The sequence below is a fragment of the Anomaloglossus baeobatrachus genome, chromosome 4 (assembly GCF_048569485.1).
Source record: "Anomaloglossus baeobatrachus isolate aAnoBae1 chromosome 4, aAnoBae1.hap1, whole genome shotgun sequence".
In the NCBI taxonomy this organism is placed as follows: domain Eukaryota; kingdom Metazoa; phylum Chordata; class Amphibia; order Anura; family Aromobatidae; genus Anomaloglossus; species Anomaloglossus baeobatrachus.
The window spans coordinates 677,223,547-677,242,902 of NC_134356.1; the positions used below are offsets into that span (position 1 = coordinate 677,223,547).

The 19,356-nt window shown below is 45.2% G+C and overlaps 1 non-coding gene across 1 annotated transcript; it reads right to left on the reverse strand.

Moving 5' to 3' along the window:
- Positions 1-18,517: 18,517 nt before the first annotated feature.
- Positions 18,518-18,599, reverse strand: TRNAS-GCU (transfer RNA serine (anticodon GCU)). Its single transcript has one exon. It is a non-coding gene; the product is annotated as a tRNA-Ser (tRNA).
- Positions 18,600-19,356: the final 757 nt, after the last annotated feature.

A 19,356-nucleotide genomic window follows, 5' to 3' on the forward strand; every position in this document is an offset into this window, starting at 1 on the left:
GGAGTCACAAGTCTTCAGATGTAACGATCGGCCATTTTCAAAGACACTCACCTCACACCCAGATCCCCCCCTCCCCAAATGAAGAAATCATTCTTTAAAAGGAAGGTGTCGCATTTTTTATTTTTGTATTAATAATAGTGATTATGAAATCAAGGATTTTTAATACAAAATTAAACTCACTGTTTATTTAGTTTTTATTTCATTCTAGTTTAACTGAAACACTGGGGGCGGCCATCTTAGATTTGCTTTGTGTAACGACAGTTACTCACCTCAAATACGGGGGCCCTTGTGCATGGAAGACATTTGTCACTCTCCGACCCTATCTCCTGCACTGTGTCTGCTTTCTTCTGTGACCTGACCATGTACCCTGGGCTGTCCAGATCACAGCGGAGAGAGGAGATTAGCGCCATCTTTGGGGAGCTTTCAGCGTATGCTGTGTGCTGCACTTTTCCCATCACCCATTTGGGATGTGTGTATACCGGTGCATTGCCACTCCTGCTACCCTCTTCCCCCCTCCGCTGCCACTCTCCTCTCCCACCGCTTCCCTCCCTGTCACATTCTCACCGCCACTTCCCCCGCTCTCGTGTGCTCATGGAAGCGCGGTATACATGGGCTTACATGCAGCAGAGAATTGTGGGGCATGCATGTGGCAAAGCGAAGGGGTCCTACGTGTGGCAGAGCATTGGGGCGCATGCGGCAGAGCATTGGGGGGGCGTGTGTGTGGCAGAGCATTGGGGGTGTGCGTGCAGCGGAGCATTGGGATCATGCATGCGGCAGAGCATTGGAGAGCGTGCATGCGGCAGAACATTGGGGGTGTGCATGTTGCAGAGCATTGGGGTGCATATGGCAGAGCATTCGGGGGCGTGAATGGGGCAGAGCATTAGGGGGTGTGCATGTGGCAGAGCATTGGGGGGTATATGCAGTAGAGCATTGCAGCCTGGTGTGCGTCAGAGCATTACGGCAGAGCATTGCGAGCGTGCATGCGGCAGAGCATTGCGGGCTGGTGTGGGGCAGAACATTGCAGGTGTGCATGCAGCAGATCATTGTGGGCGGGCAGCAGAGCATTGCTGATATGGGGCGTGCAGAGTGCTATGTTGGGAGCATTATGCAGCTGTGTTTGGTGACACTTTAGACACTAGGATCACTTTGCGGTCACCAACAAAATGGCTCTGCACTGTGATCCTAAACTTCATCTTCCCTTATCCTTTTACAAACACCCAGATTGGAGGAGGAGCTGTGACATCACACACAGGAGAGCAGACTCCGCCCACTTTTACTGCAGCTGTAATGTGAGCTAGTTCTACAGTAGTTGTCCAGTAGGATTTCAGCAGCTGCTCCCCCTAGTGCTTAAGATTGGAAAATATCAAACTTTATTTTTTGTATATTTTCCTCAATTAAAACCAATAATAAAATAAACAAAACATTAATATTTTACATTTTTTTAGTTATTTTTTTTTTTTGACAACACCTTCCCTTTAATCATTAGTTAAAGGCAAGTTTCGGGAGAGACTTGGAGGATTTGATAACTCTTTTGGGATCCATGATATCTTTCTTTATTTGTAGAGGCACGCTGCAATGCATCTAAGCTGGTAATGTGTGAGATTGTGGGACGAGCTCATGTATCTAGACATATCTTGGATGATATTGTCTGTGGAGCCGCTGTATCTAAGCCTAACATGTCTGATATTGCTGCTGAGTCTGTGAAATGTTAAATGCTTCAAGACACTGGCCCTAATTCTTTAAGATTTGCATTTTTCCTTCCAGCTTTAAGGGGCATCTGTCAGAAAGTCCTGCCCTCCACAGCCACAGACATGGCCATGGTCAGAGATAAGAAGCTGTAAGGCTGCTGCTGACTCCGGGAAAGCTAAGTTTCAGCTCACTGATAAAATATTCTAAAGGCCACATCTCAATAAGCGACATCGCTAGCGACATCGCTGCTGAGTCACGGTTTTTGTGACGCAAAAGCGATCTCGCTTGCGATTTCGTTATGTGTGACATCCAGCAACGACTTGGCCCCTGCTGTGAGGTCGTCGGTCGTTGCTGAATGTCCTGGACCATTTTCTTCAAAGGCAATGTCCTGCTGGGCAGGATGCATCGCTATGTTTGATACTGTGTGACAGGGTCCCAATGACAGTAGAGATCGTTATGCAGGTTGCTACTGCGACCTGTATCATTACAAAGTCGTTGGTAAGGTCTGACTGTGTGACATCTCACCAGCGACCTCCCAGCGACTTACCAGCAATCCCTATCAGGTCGCATCGTTTTTGGGACCGCTGGTAAGTCACTAAATGTGATGGGAGCTTAAGGCTGCTGTTAACTCTTGGAAAGCAAAGTTAAAGCTCAGTGATAAGAAGCTGTAAGGCTGCTGCTGACACTGGGAAAGCAAAGATGCAGCCAAGTGATAAGAAACTGTAAAGGTGGCGTTACACGCTACAATTTATCTGACGATATGTTGTCGGGGTCACGGATTCCGTTACGCACATCCGGCATCGTTAGCGACGTCGTTGCATGTGACACCTACGAGCGACTCTGAACGATCGCAAATAGGATGAAAATCGTTGATCGTTGATACGTCGTTCAGTTTCAAAATATTATTTGTCGTTTGGAACGCAGCAGACATTTTGCTACGTTTGACACCCTGCCAACGACGAACAACATCCACACGACCGCCTTGGTCAAACAATATATCGTTGAACAATGTTGCGTCGTTTGTGAGATCGTTACATGTGACCGCTAATAAACGACCTATGAGCGATCTCGGCAAATCGTAACTACGCTCTGGGCGTGTCACATCGTTTAAAAGAGAGTGTCAGATAAATTGTAGCGTGTAAGGGGGCCTTTAGGCTGCTGACACTGGGAAAATGAAGTTTCAGCTCAGTAAAGGCTGCGGTTGACTCTGAGAAGGCAAAGTTACAGCTCAGTGATAAGAATAAGAATAAGAAACTGTGGCTACTGCTGATACTGGGAAAGCAAAGTTACTTCTCAGTATTATGAAACTGTGAGGCTGCTGCTGACACTGGGAAAGCGAAGGTACAGCTATTATTCTTATAAATTCATCAGATAAGTAGTCGTGAAGGAAAATAGGAGCAGTAAAGGATGTGAGGGTCCATTTTAGGGATTCTGCACTCAGGGGCTTTTTTTTTTTACAACACAATAAAACATCATCACTCTCCAGTCCTGCCCGTTTGTCAGTCTCAATTATATTTTAGTATTGAATCCATGAATTTAGCAAGTAAAGATGTGCAGAGCTAATTTGAGTGGATTAATTGTCATAATATGGCCTAACTGCAGACCTGAGGACGGCTCCTGCTTTTTTACTCACAAAACCAACTTTCAAGCTACTTCACGAGCACATTGTTATTTTATTTCCTGCAGAAGACACTGAACACCAGGCCTAAGGCTAGGGCCCCACTTTGCGTTTTCCTACTTGCAGTTCTAAACGCACGTTTTGGCATTAATTGATTTGACCAAAGTTGCCTTTTTCAGAAATTTAGCGCTGAAAACGCATGCGTATTTACCGCGTTTTAGATGGGTTTTCAGCGCTTTTTGCATGCTTTTTCACCTGCGTTTTGACAGATGCGTTTTGAACATCAAGACACTGCTAAATAAAGTTTAAACAGTCAAACAAAATGAAAAAAGAAAAAAAAAAAGGAAAACATAGAATTTTAGAAATAATTAAGGAAAAAGAAATTTTTTAAAATTATAGCGGTAATATATTATTTTTTGGAAAAATAGCAATAAATTATTATTTTTCATAAATTTAATTGTCAGACAGTGTGTGTGTAAAGGGACATATGAAATCATTATTTTAATATCCAAAAAGCATGCGTTTTGGTAGTCCAAAACGCATGTTTTCTGCACATAAAAAGCAGGTAAAACGCAGGAATTTGAAGATTCTTGGTTTTTGCAACTTCTCATTGACTTCAATGTTAGGCTATGTTCGCACGTTGCGTTTTTTCCCGCGTTTCTGCAGCGTTTGCAGCAGCAGCGTTTTTTGCCCTAAAACGCATGCGTTTTTGTTTACCAGCAAAGTCAATGGTAAAAGCAGAAATCCTGTCTGCACTTTGCTTTTTTTTCTGCAGCGTTTAATTTGCATATTTGTGGTCAAAAACCATGCTGAAAAAGAAGCAGCATGTCAGTTGTTTTTGCCATTTCTGCAGCGTTTCATTAACATTGGAGTCAATGAGAAATGGCAAAACGCAACCAAAATCAACTTTCCTGCGTTTTTCATGCTTTTTCCCTGCTTTTCTACTGCGTTTTTGGCTTCAAAAACGCATGCTTTGCTGGCATAAAATTAAAGGGTTATAATGTCCCTTTACACACACACAAAAACCGAAAATTTAAATGATAAAAAATATTAAACTTTACCTATTTTTCTGTTAAAATGTGCATAACCGCTATTATTTCATTAAAATTGATAATGTTTCATATATTTTTATTAAAAGTTAATTTTATCCTTTTTTGCTCTTTTTTCATTATTTTTGACTATTCCAACTTTATTTCTCAGTGTCTTGATCTACAAAACGCATCTGCAGAAACGCAGGTGAAAACGCAGGTAAAAAGCGCTGAAAACGCACTAAAAACGCATGCGTTTTTAGCGCTAAAAAATGGTCAAAAGCCATTTGGTCAAAAACCAAGGGAAGGAAAACGTGCAGAATAAACTGCAGGTACTCCGACGCAACGTGCGCACATAGCCTTAGCAAAACGCACCCAAAATGGCAAAAACAATTGACATGCTGCTTCTTTGAACCCTTGGTTTTTGCCACAAAATATGCAAATTCGCAGATGCGTTTACAAACGCAAAGTGGGGTCAGAAAAATCACAAATGCTATTGAAATAGCTGGAAAATGAAAACGCAAGCATTTTGGCATAAAAAAGGTGCTTCTCAAAACGCACCCAAAAAGCACCTGAAAAGCAGGTAAAAACGTAAAGTGGGGCCCTAGCCTAAAACTATTTTGATGTGGAGATTAACTGCTCCTTGTTGTTTAAGGCTATGTGTCCACGCTGCGGAAAATGCGCGGATTTTGCCGCGGATTTCTCGCGAAAAAGCCGCGGATTTCCCGAAAATCTGTAGCTCAGGCACTTCCCAGCCATTTCTATGGCATTTTGGAAATGTTGTGCCCATGCTGCGGATTTTTCCGCAGCGGATTTCGTGCGGATTTTGATCCGGAAAAATCTGCAACATGTCAATTATTGTTGCGGATTTTCATCCGGATTTTGGCTTTAAAATTGGGGGGAAAAAAAAAAAAAATCCGCACCAAAATCTGCAGCAATTCCGCGGTAAATCCGCGGCAAATCTGCACCTTTGAAAAGGTGCGGATTTTGCGGGAAAGCTGCGGATTTTGATGCAGAAAAATCCGCAGCTACATTCTCCCGTGGACACATAGCCTAACCGAGTAACAGTCCCAGGAGCTGTAGCTAACTCTGAATTAGAATCGGATAAAATAGTGTAAAAAAAAAAGTTATTGGCAGCGGTGGGATTCAAACCCACGCCCCTGAAGAGACTGGAGCCTTAATCCAGCGCCTTAGACCGCTTGGCCACGCTACCTGACACTGAGTGGGTTTGTTTTTCACCTCAGTTGTTGAATTGAGATTAGATAATGACCTAGAGGTTAATTTTAGTATATACAAACTGAAAATATCGCTGCAGTAACATATGATCTACTTTGTTGTGCCTTCTTCAAGAACATTGAGAGACACAAAGAACAACAAACATAGACGTCGTGTAGACTCTACTTTTTTAGCTTTTAGTGTTCCATGATAGAAAGTGCACCCCCTGATCCAGAGACTTCGTGGAATAAGGGCAGCCCACTACACAACATTCCAGATTTCAATGCAGCAGTGATAGAAGAGTATGTAAAAAATACAGTAAACGGACAATGATCCAACAAATAATTACATGACCACAGAATGGAAAAAAACGCACTATGAAAGCACCCGTACCCAATTCCTCAAAAAAGTGGCTACAATCTGGATTTACTTTGTGAAGTTTGTCTCATGTTTTTGCATCAGTTCTCCAGTAGGTGGCTGTCTAACTACACGGAATTCACAGACTTTGGTTATGTACATACAAAGTATTTTTAAGGATTTTTTTTCGAGTGAGTCCTCTCCATGTGCACATAGCCTTACGGTATGTGTACATCACATCATTTTTAGGCAGATTCCACATGGAATCCACCTGAAATAGCGTGAACATAATACACAGCAATGTAAAAACCATATTGCTGTGCACATATTCAGACTTTGGTTACTTCTTTTACTGCTACAGTGTTCGGAAATCATGAAGCCTTTAAACAAAGTAGCATGCTCAATCTTTGAGCAATCTCTGCTAGAAAGCTGCTTAGCATGCACAAGAGTGTGAAAGACGAGAAAAGACACCGGTAGAGGAGCTACAAAAAAAATGACCACAAAGCGGCTTCAGGAAACCCCCCCCCCCAGATATTTTCCTGAAGCAACTCCACCTACAAAAACGTGTCGGCTTCAACAAAGGAACAAATACATAATAGTATGCATATACCCTTAGGGTTTTTTAATGAGTTTTTGGAGCAGAAACTGGAGGGAAATCTCATGCAATTTCTCAAATTCCTCTACAAATTCTCAAAATTCAATAAATTTCTGTTCCGAAAATTCAGAAAAAAGACACCTTGGGCATATAACATACGAGAGGTTTTGAAGAAGATTTTGTGGAGGATTTTGGAGAGAATCCACTCTAAAAAGAGTCATACAAATGCGGACTTTTTTCTGAGTAAGGCCTTGTTTAGAGAGCAAACTTTATAACATGGATTCAGAAATGTGACCAGACTATGACCCTAAATGAAGCTTCATTAAGATAAGATGTCAGATTTTGGATCTGTAACAACTGAATCCCTAATAGTTAATGCAGCTGTTTTTTTTTCCTGAGGTTTATTTCCAATATATCAGTTACCTATTAATGCTGTATTTACCTTTTACTGATGAATAGTTGGATTTTGACGAGCCCTTGAGAGCAGCTGCAGTTTTATATGGAGGTCACACAATGGTAAAACCTGGAGTTGAAGCTCTAATGTGTGAGAACCTGAAGCACCTGAGCTACATGTGAGCTAATGAACAGCTTATCAATGATTATTATTAGACTTAAAGGGAACCTGTCACCAGTTTTTTGACTATTAAACTAAAAGTGTCACCTTCTGCAGCTCCTGGGCTGCATTCTATGAAGGTGCACCTTGTTGCTGACCCCCCTTGCAGACCCCAAAAAGAACTTTATAAAAGTCCACAGTGTTGTATGCTAATGAGCTGTGTTGGCCAGATGGGCGGACTCTATTTCGGCTCCTGTCCCTCCTCGGCGCCTTGTTCGCCGTCCTCCTGTCATGATTGACAAGGATGGCGCTGTCGTCATCATCCCATGCTGCTGTCCAAATCTTGCGCAGACGCAGTTCTCTCTGCCCCTATTGCGGCCCGAGCATAAAAACAGTTTACCTCGCGTGCGCCGGTGATGTATCCGCGCAGGCGCGAGATCATGGTCGGCACTGTGCATGACAGCAGCATCATCCTCGTACCCAACCATGATCTCGCGCCTGCGCAGATACATCACCGGCGCACGCGAGGTAAACTATTTTTATGCTTGGCTCGCGATAGGGGCAGAGAGAACTGCGCCTGTGCGAGACTTGGACAGCAGAGTGGGATGATGATGGATGATGTCAATCATGACAGGAGGACGGCGAACAAGGTGCCAAGGAGGGACAGGAGCCAAAATAGAGTCCTCCCATCTGGCCAACATAGCTCATTAGCATGCAACACTGTGGGATTTTATAAAGTTCTCTTTGAGGTCTGCAAGGGGGGTCAGCAACAAGGTGCACCTTCATAGAATGCAGCCCAGGAGCTGCAGAAAGAGACACTTTTGGTTTAATAGTAAAAAAACCTGGTGACTGGTTCCCTTTAAGGGCTCTTTCAGACATCCATGCATAGACCAGAATGGACAGACCAGAATGCACAGACCAGAATGCACAGACCAGAATGCACAGACCAGAATGCACAGACTGGCCACGGGTCTCTCAACCAGAGCATGACAGCTTCATACATTTCAATGAGGCTCAGCAAAGGAAATGCCTGGCTAGTCGATGCACAGAACACAATGCAACAGACTGGCCACAGGTCTCTCGACGAGAAAGTAACAACTTCATATACTTCTATGAAGCTGTCATGCTCGTTACAGGAGACCCCCAGCCAGTCTGTTGCATTGCGGTCTGTGCATGGACTGGCCAGGGGTCTCCTGTGACGAGCGTGACAGCCTCATAGAAATATATGAAGCTGTCTTGCTCTGGTCGGGAGAGCTGTGATCAGTCCATATGTTCTAGTCTGTGCTCAGACTATTTTGCAAGAACATCTTAAAAAGTCCTAATACGTTTTCTGATTACCATGTCCATGTGAAGCTGTCAGATAATGATTCTTGGTATTTTACTTTGGATTCAGTATGTATGAAGAATTCTCAGCAAGAAGCAATGTCCTATGGAGCCTGGTAGTGTCACACAGAGGTTTTTACTTCACTGACTGTTATGCGCGAATATGTTCAGACAACTGCTAACTTCTCTGGGTTCCGTAATCAGCACAGGCTGATTCGGGCATCGACCAACAGATTGGTAGTTTATAGCCAGGCTAGCAAGAGTTAAGGAGGCTTTACACTCAACGACATCGCTAATGAGATGTCGTTAGGGTCACGGAATTCGTGACGTACATCCGGCCTCGTTAGAGACGTCGTTGCGTGTGACACCTACGAGCGAATGCTAACGATGTAAAGTACTCACCAAATCGATTGTTGACACGTCGTCCATTTCCCAAATGCCGTTGCTCGTGTAGAACGCAGGTTGTTTGTCGTTCCTGAGGCAGCACCCATCGCTATGTGTGACACCCCAGGAATGACGAACACCACAGTTCCTGCGTCCTGCCGGCAATGAGGTGGGTGTGACTTTCTGCGGATGCTCTCCGCCCCTCCGCTTCTATTGGACTCCTGCCGTGTAACGTCGCTGTGACACCACACGAACCGCCCCCTTAGAAAAGTTCATGCGGCGTCACAGCGACGTCACTAGGAAGGTAAGTATGTGTGACGGCTCCCAGCGATATTGTACGCCACGGGCAGCGATTTTGCCTGTGACTCACAAATGACGGGGGCGGGTGCTTTCACGAGCGACATTGCTAGCGGTGTCGCTGCGTCTAAAGCCCCCTTTAGTCTCTGCTGCTCTGCTTGAGAGTCATATTTGATCAGATGTTGTGAGAGAACCAATCACATTTGCTCCCCTCCTACATATGCTGGCTGGACACTTCCATTAGTGCCAGCTATAGTTTATCTAAGCTGGTCTGGTGAGGTGTTGTGACCTAGACTAACTGATGGTTGTAGTACTTTGGTAAAGAAAAGAAAAAATATAACACTAGTGCTGAGACCGGTAGGAGTATTGATAAAAAGAAGGAGCTGCAAGTAGAAGACAGAAGCCACGTGTAGATCTGCCAGTGTACAATAATATAATAATAATAATAATAATAATAATAATAATAATAATAATAATAATTTCTACTCTGCTAACAAAGAATCAGTAAAATACAGCAAAATAAATTACTTTTAGCTAAAATGAAATACAATACAATAGAAAACAAGATGAACCAAGAAAACAATTCCCCTGTTTAGAGTCCTGAATGCGCTCGGTATCCATAGACGCCAGTGGCCGCCACTCACTGTTATCAGCTTCCAGCCCTAGGAGAGCTACTACTATATGGGACAAGCATCGATCACGGGCAGGTAACGCAGGTTTTCAATACCACCACTATTTAACATTACTACCACTGCTGATTTTTGTACACTTACAAGTGGAGCAGCTGTTTCAATATCATTACCGGAGAATATTTTCACCACTGCTGACCACTGTTTGCCTCTGTTGCGTCAGCATGATAAACAGGGACTTGTATATACACTGCTCAAAAAATTAAAGGGAACACTCAAATAACACATCTTAGATCTGAATGAATGAAATATTCTCATTGAATACTTTGTTCTGTACAAAGCTGAATGTGCTGACAACAAAATCACACAAAAATCATCAATGGAAATAAAATGTTTTAACCAACGGAGGCCTGGATTTGAAGACACACAAAATGAAAGTAAAAACAAGTCAAAATGAAAATCAAAACGAGACAAAACAAGACAAAATTAAAGTGAAAACAAGTCAAAATGAGGCTCCGTATTGTGTGTGGCCTTCACGTGCCTGTATGACCTCCCTACAACAGCTGGGCATGCTCCTGATGAGGTTGCAGATGGTCTCCTGAGGGATCTCCTCCCAGACCTGGACTAAAGCATCTGCTAACTCCTGGACAGTCTGTGGTGCAATGGGACGTTAGTGGTTGGAGCGATACATGATGTCCCAGATGTGCTCAATCTGATTCAGGTCTGGGGAATGGGCTGGCTAGTCCATAGCTTCAATGCCTCCATGTTGCACACACTGCTGACACACTACAGCCACATGAGGTCTGGCATTGTCCTGCATTAGTAGGAACCCAGGGCCAACCGCACCAGCATATGGTCTCACAAGGGGTCTGAGGATCTCATCTCGGTACCTAATGGCAAGCACATGGAGGGCTGTGTGGCCCTCCAGAGAAATGTCACCCCACCCCATTATTGACCCAGTGCCAAATCGGTCATGCTGAAGGATGTTGCAGACAGCAGATCGCTCTCCACGGCATCTCCAGACTCTGTTACATCTATCACATGTGCTCAGTGTGAACCCGCTTTCATCTGTGAAGAGCACAGAGCACCAGTGGCGAATTTGCCAATGCTGGTGTTCTGTGGCAAATGCCAAGCGTTCTGTACAGTGTTGGGCAGTGAACACAACCCCCATCTGTGGACGTCGGGCAATCATGCCATCTTCATGGAGTCGGTTTCTAACCATTTGTGCAGACACATGCACATTTGTGGCCTGCTGGAGGTCATTTTGCAGGGCTCTGGCAGTGCTCCTCCTGTTCCTCTATGCACAAAGGCAAAGGAGCTGTCCTGCTGCTGGGTTATTGCCCTCATACGGCCCCCTCCACGTCTCCTGGTGTACTGGCCTGTCTCCTGATAGCGCCTCCATCCTCTGGACACTACACTGACAGACACAGCAAACCTTCTTGCCACAGCTCGCTTTGATGTGCCATCCTGGATGAGCCGCACTACCTGTGCCACTTGTGTGGGTTGTAGAGTCCGTCTCATACTACCACGAGTGTGAGAGCAACCAACATCCAAAAGTGACCAAAACATCAGCCAGATGTGGTCTGTGGTCCCCACCTGCAGAAACACTCCTGTATTGAGTGTGTCTTGATAATTGCCAATTTCCATCTGATGTCTATTCCATTTACACAGTAGCATGTGAAATTGATTGTCAATCAGTGATTTCTAAGTGGACAGTTTGATTTCACAGAAGTTTGATTAACTTGGACTTATATTCGGTTGGTTAAGTGTTCACTTAAATTTTTTGAGCAGTATATATAATAGGTGTACCCTATCACTACATAATACTAAGGGGCCAGTAAACAAGGCCACACATTACCCCTTAGCAGCGTGAATCCAAAAGTGTTCTCCTAGATCTCATGGGGGGGAAATTGCTCCCCCTGGTGAAGAAATGGCCTCTTTTGGTTTTTGGCCTGATCTTCCTGTTCTGACTTCATATGACAATTTAGTGAGATCTTTCCATATTTATGTGGCTATAAGCGCATTGTTGTGATTTTGTATCGTGGGGCCAGTGCTTTGGGATTTTGCCTTAACCAGTAGTGGGTTATTGTTTGCTACTTACCACGGTCGTTCATGGCAGTCTGTCCTGTATTGTTCCCATTTATTACACAGCCCTACTGAGTATCTAGCCTGGAGTGTTTTTCTATAGAAACCTTCTGTGTAGTTATTGTTACAGGATAACTCCTGGACATTATTGTATACTTAACTTTTGCACTTTTACAGAATTTCTGTTATAGACATTGTTTCACCTTGCACTTCATACTTATATGTATATCTCTTAACTTACTAGTAAAAGTTGTTTTATTACATTTACCCAGCTTGCTGCTCTTAAATTTTTTGGGGCACTTTTTTGGACTTCCGCTGCTTTTTCTTTGCCATGTCAGATTGGCAGAGCCCCCTGACATACCAAGATAGAGCCACCCTTCCCAAAATGCACCACTCAATTAATTAATCTAGGGGTGCAGTGAGCATATTGACACCACAATTGGGTGTGAGAGGGAGTGCACTCCTTCTCCTAGGTCCCTAAATGCTGTTATCGATTATTAATTGCAAATTTAGGGGTTTAAACAACCAGGGATGGCTCAGAGACCATCCCTGGCTGTGAAAGCTGGAGTTCGGCAATAACTTACGCCAAGCTGCTTTTAGCGATCGTGTGTGTACAGAGTGACTCTGTGGCCCACTCTTTTGCCAAGACATGTACATTCATCATTGGTTGTTAACCTCTTCCCAACCCTGATATATGGGTACTTCGTAGGTCGTAAGGAAATTAAATAACACTGTCAGAGAATGACATCGACAAGAGGTTTACAGCCCAATCGCTTCTGTGCTGGTTGAATATCACCTCTGACATTTGCCAGATATGGTGCAAGCTGAGTGTCATGATTCGCCTCCCTATCCACAAGGCTAGGGGGCGAGCCTTCTCTCGGGCCTCACTTCCGGCCACTAGATGCCTTAAAAGCTGACACTTCCAGTGAACCAGCGCCGGCTATAAGCTTAGCTCTGCTTTGCCTGTGATTGCTGGTCCTGTGAGTGATATCCTGATCTGTCTTTTCCTGTGCCCCCGTGCCCTTGTCTGTGTTCTGTCCCCTGGTCGTCCCTCCTGTCCTGTGTCCCCCCTCCTATTCCCCACTCGGTTGCTTCCTCCGGTACTGACCTTAGCCTGTCTTTGACTTTGCTTCTGCTTGCTCCTCCGGTCCTGCTTCTGCCCGTACGGTGTTTGACCCAGCCTGTCTGACTATTCCTCACCTACCCTGCAGTTCTGCCTCTCAGCTGTGCTGATTAGGCTGTGCATGAGAACGCTGTGCATTTCCTTCCTGGTTCTCATTGCTCTGTGTAGTGTCGTCTGCTGCAGAGCTCTGGCTCCCCCTGGTGGCAGCATTACAGTATAGCCGGTCCCAATAGGCTTTATCTCCCATAGGGGAAAAAAAAAAAGCCATTTAATTCTTGGTAGTGGGATCCAACTTTGCAGGATAACAGACTGTAATGGATCCACTCAGTACATTGTGCGAGCAAGTAGCCAACCTTACGCAGCTGGTGCAGGATTTGGCTGCAGAGCATCACACCCTGGTAGCTTCACACAACATTCTGCAGAGTGAGGTTTCTGCTTCTGCGAGGGCCACCTCAGTGGCAGTTACCTCACAAACCGTAGGACAGCATAGTCCCACTGATGTCCAACTGACCTCCCCCGAACCCACGGTGATGCTCCCCGATAAATTCTCGGGGGAGAAAAACCTATTTAGGACATTTAGGGAGAGTTGCAGGCTTCTCTTCACTCTCCGGCCTCGGTCCTCGGGGAATGAGACCCAGCGGGTGGGGATCATCATGTCGTTATTTAGAGGGAGTTCCCAGACCTGGGGGTTTTCCCTAACCCCTTCGGCCCCGGAACGGTATTCGGTTGACCTCTTCTTTGACTCCCTCGGGGTGATATTTGATGAACCAGACCGTGTACGGGTGGCTGAGGACAGGATCATGTGTCTCGCTCAGGGAAACCACACTGCTGAGCTATATTGTTCTGAGGTACGATGGAATGATTCTGCACTCAGGTGCCAATTCCGGAGAGGGCTTTCGGACTCCCTGAAAGACGCTTTGGCTCTGCACGCTCCTCCCAGCACCTTGGATGATGCGATGACGGAGGCAGTTCGTATGGACCGCAGATTACGGGAAAGAAGGGGAACCATGCATGAGATTCTGCCCCCTCTACCTAGGGCACCTTCTTTGCCGGCTATGGAACAGATGGAAGTTGGAGCCATCAGTCCAGATGAGAAGGAGAGGAGAAGACGCCGGGATCTCAAGCTGTGCTTCTATTGTGGACACCATGGACACTGGAGGAAAGACTGCCCGGCTTGCCCTTCCGCTAAACAGTCGTCGGGAAACTTCTAAGTCTGGGTAATGGTCGAGGAGGTTGCCCAGACTATCAGGTACCTTTCCTCTCCTCCAATAAGATACTTCTGAATATCGACCTCCGGGTCAAGGAGTCGGTCTGGTCTGCTATTGCCTTTGTTGACTGTGGGTCCGCTATGAACTTCATTGACTCTGAGTTGGTCCAAAGATTAGCGTTAGGGACAGTGAGGTTAGAAGGACCCATTCAACTCCTGGCAATTGATAAAACACCGCTGCCTCAAAACCTCATTCGGTTTGCTACAGAAAAATTTACTCTGGTGATCGGGTCTCTGCATTCTGAAACGATTTCTTGTTTTGTAATGGCCAATCTCCCTGCTGGATTAGTGTTGGGATATCCATGGTTAAGGTTACATAATCCCGTTATTGATTGGGAATGTCGTACCATAGTCAAATGGAGTCCTGCTTGTCATAAAAGTTGTTTACAATCTGTACCTGTGTTCTCCGTAAGTCCTGAGGGTCTTCCAGAATACCTGAGGGACTACGGAGACGTATTCTCGGAAACAGAGGCCGAGGTTTTGCCGCCTCATCGCCCATATGACTGTGCCATTGATTTACTTCCCAATACCAAATTGCCCAAGGCCCGTTTATATCACCTCTCGGGTCCAGAAAGGGCTGCTATGAAATCATACATATCTGATAGTATACGTAAAGGGCATATCCGTCCTTCTTCTTCCCCTGTGGCTGCTGGGTTCTTTTTTGTAAAGAAGAAGGACGGAGGATTAAGGCCATGTCTCGATTTCCGAGAATTAAACAAAATTACTGTGAAAAACACGTATTCGCTTCCACTCATCCCTGATCTCTACAACCAACTCTCTGAAGCCCGGTGGTTTACCAAACTAGATCTCAGGGGGGCCTATAATCTTATCCATATTAGAGAAGGGGATGAATGGAAAACGGCCTTTCTGACGTCAGAGGGGTTATTCGAGAATTTGGTGATGCCTTTTGGTCTAACAAATGCCCCTGCGGTGTTTCAAAATTTCATCAACGATATCTTCTCTGATTTTCTTGGTCGTTTTGTGGTCATCTATCTCAATGACATTTTGATTTATTCTGCCGATGGAGATACGCATATTATGCATGTTCGCTCAGTATTACAGAGATTACGTGATAACCATCTGTTTGCCAAGCTTGAAAAATGTGTTTTCTCTGTTCAGGAAATAGCCTTTCTTGGGTTACTCCTTTCTCGTGATGGGTTTAAAATGGACCCAGGAAATGTGCAGGCTATCGTGGATTGGGTGCAACCCAGGGATATCAAGGCGCTACAACGCTTTTTGGGTTTCGCTAATTATTATCGAAGGTTCATTAAGGGGTTTTCTCAAATTGCCAAGCCATTGACTGACCTTACACGGAAAGGGGCGGATCTGCAGAACTGGTCGCAAACGGCTGTCCAGGCCTTTCTTGAGTTAAAGGACCAGTTCATGTCCGCCCCAGTCCTGGTACAGCCTGACCTCGAGGCGCCGCTTCTTGTTGAGGTGGACGCCTCAGAGGTGGGGGTGGGAGCTGTTCTCTCTCAGGGCCCTGCTACTCTGACTAATCTGCGACCATGTGCGTTCTTCTCCAAGAAATTCACTCCAGCTGAGAGGAACTATGATGTGGGTAACCGTGAATTATTGGCGGTAAAGTTGGCATTCGAAGAATGGAGGCATTTTTTGGAGGGTGCTGTTCACCGTATTACTGTCATCACTGATCATAAAAACCTCGCGTATAACGAGTCCGCCAAGAGATTGATGCCTCGACAAGTGAGGTGGGCTCTTTTCTTTTCTAGATTTCATTTTTGTATTACTTTTCGGCCGGGGTCTAAAAACGTGAGGGCAGATGCACTGTCTCGTAGTTTGGACCCGGTGTCACCTCCAGAGCCTCCTTCCTCCATTCTTCCACGAGGGGTGGTGGTCGCTGCCTTGTTGTCCGAGTTAGAGGCTGAAGTCAGGGAGGCCCAGTCCTCAGCGCCATCTTCCACTCCAGACACTAAACTGTTTGTCCCTTTGCACCTCCGGTTACGAGTACTTCAAGAGTTCCATGAATCCGTACTTAGTGGCCATCCTGGAGTTGCAGCCACTCGCAGGGCTGTTGCTCGACTGTTTTGGTGGCCGTCTCTTCACTCGGATGTTGCTCGTTTTGTGTCTGACTGTGCTACATGTGCCCGTGCTAAGGTATGTCGTAACTGGCCGGCCGGGGAACTGGTTCCATTACCTGTTCCTGAAAGACCATGGACCCACTTGTCCATGGATTTCATTACGGACCTCCCTGTCTCAAATGGTATGACTGTGATCTGGGTGGTGGTGGATCGTTTTAGTAAACAGGCACATTTTGTTCCCCTCTCCAGTCTACCTTCTGCTGCGACCCTTGCCAACCACTTTATTGACCAGGTGGTTCGGTTACATGGGTTGCCCCTGAATATTGTGTCTGACAGGGGGGTACAATTCATTTCTCGGTTTTGGAGGGCCTTGTGCAGGCGGTTGGGAATTGAGTTGTCCTTCTCGTCCGCCTATCATCCCGAGTCTAATGGGCAGACGGAAAGGACGAATCAGACCCTTGAGCAAATCCTGCGGTGCTTGGTTTCTGCTCAGCAGGAGGATTGGTGTACGTTTTTGCCCCTTGCGGAGTTTGCATTCAATAGCAGAGTCCATCAGTCTACGGGAACTTCTCCCTTCTTCTGTAATTACGGGTTTCACCCTCACTTCGGGATCTTCTCTAGAGTGGATTCGGGGTGTCCAGGGGCCGACTCCATCGTTCAGCATCTGGGGGAGGTGTGGAAGGAGGTACGGCGGTGCATCGTGATGGCTCAACAGTCCCAGAAACGCCAAGCGGACAAACGCCGTTCTCTGGGACCCCCCTTTCAGGTGGGGGACAAAGTGTGGCTGTCCACTCGGAATATCAGGCTCAGGGTTCCGTCTGCTAAGTTGGGTCCTAAGTTTATAGGGCCTATGAGATCATCGAAGTGATCAACCCGGTGGCCTTTCGGTTGCAACTGCCCCAGACCTTGCGTATTCCCAATGTATTTCATACCTCCTTGCTTAAGCCATTTGTCCCTTCGGTGGTGGATTCTCAGACCCCTCTGGCTCCGATACTGGTGGACAGTGAGGAGGAGTACGAAATTCAGCGTATTATCGACTCTCGTTGGGTTCGTAGTTCCCTCCAATATCTGATTCATTGGAAGGGTTACGGTCCGGAGGACCGGTCCTGGGTGCCGGCTCACTCCGGTTAATTGCGGCTTTCCACTGTAAGTATCCTGGGAAGCCTGGGGGTCCGGTGGCCCCCCCTTGAGGAGGGGGTACTGTCATGATTCGCCTCCCTATCCACAAGGCTAGGGGGCGGTGCCTTCTCTCTGGCCTCACTTCCGGCCCCTGGATGCCTTAAAAGCTGACACTTCCAGTGAACCAGCGCCGGCTATAAGCTTAGCTCTGCTTTGTCTGTGATTGCTGGTCCTGTGAGTGATATCCTGATCTGTCTGTTCCTGTGCCCCCGTGCCCTTGTCTGTGTTCTGTCCCCTGGTCATCCCTCCTGTCCTGTGTCCCCCGTCCTATTCCCCACTCGGTTGCTTCCTCCGGTACTGACCTTAGCCTGTCTTTGACTTCGCTTCTGCTTGCTCCTCCAGTCCTGCTTCTGCCTGTACGGTGTTTGACCCAGCCTGTCTGACTATTCTTCACATACCCTGCAGTTCTGCCTCTCAGCTGTGCTGATTAGGCTGTGCATGAGAACGCTGTGCATTTCCTTCCTGGTTCTCATTGCTCTGTGTAGTGCCGTCTGCTGCAGAGCTCTGGCTCCCCCTGGTGGCAGCATTACACTGAGTTTATGAAACCACTCGATACACTCTCACATGTATGACACACATCAAAAATGGGTTAAAGATAGAACAAAATACTTGTTTTTTAATTTATTTTTAGGATTTTGATTTTTATATTTTACCAAGCTAGTTTAAATGTGGGTTGATTATTATTTGTTTTGAACCCTACTTATTTTTTTAGCATAACTATAATCTCTAGTCATTAGGGACCGCTATGGGGTCTAGGATCATGCTGAGTTATGAAACCAAGGTGTTAACCATCATCTTACCTCACAATAGTCTTGGGGCACACCCAGTCCTCTATAAAATGTAGCCAAATTATTCCTACTTAAGACATTAGTACCAAGGGTTGTTAGTAAGAGTACCACCAAAAGTTACATAAAAGTTATATTGGGTGAGATATGTTAAACTTCATAATTACTTTTGAAAGAAACTATTTGAAAATAATATGACAGGCTTCATTTCATGTTCTTACACGTTGGCAAAAATTTTCAAGTAGTCATAGCGTTTTAATTGATGTAATGAATTGTTGGCAGTACAGACCTTATATTTTAGGTGTAGCTCTAAGAAAAAATAGGTTTACACAAGAAAATTCCATAAAGTAACGACGAGGATGGGATTCGAACCCACGCGTGCAGAGCACAATGGATTAGCAGTCCATCGCCTTAACCACTCGGCCACCTCGTCTACTTAAGGATGTTTGGCTGTGCACCACTTGCAGGTTCAATAATTAAGGAAAGACAACTGAAATTGGATTTATTTCAGGTCTTCTTTTTCTAATTCCTTTCTTAGCCTTCAGTTTCCTTACTAAATTCCTGGCTACCAGACTTATGTTTATTAACAATTTCTCATTTTTCTAACAAAATTTACAAAACTATTTTTTTAGAGACTACATCACATTTGAAGTGAATTTGAGAAGCATAGGTAACAGAAAATATCCAAAGTGACACCATTCTAAAGACTGCACCCCTTAAACTGGTCAAAACCACATCTGAGAAGTTATTAACCCTTGAGGTGCTTCACAGCAATGTGGATGAAAAATATTAATTTACTTTTTCGCACAACATTTTTTTCTCAGCATCAAATTTTGCATTTTCACTAGGTTAACAGGAGAAATTGCATCATACAACGTGCAGTTTATCCTGAGTACACGGATACTCCATACATGGAGGAAAACCACTGTTTGGCACATTATGCTCGTAAGGAAAAGAGAACCATTTGATTTTTTTAACTCAAAATTGGCTGGCATTATAAGTGAACTTCTGTATATAAAGGAGAGGAGTGCACAACTTGACACATTAATAAGATGGAGTGCAGCCTCTTGCGTGAAGAACGAGAATCAAACAAGAGAATATGTCACACATAATAAAAGCGCACATCCAATTAGAATTAATATATAATTTTATTGCATCCATAGAAAACACACACACATATAAAAACAATT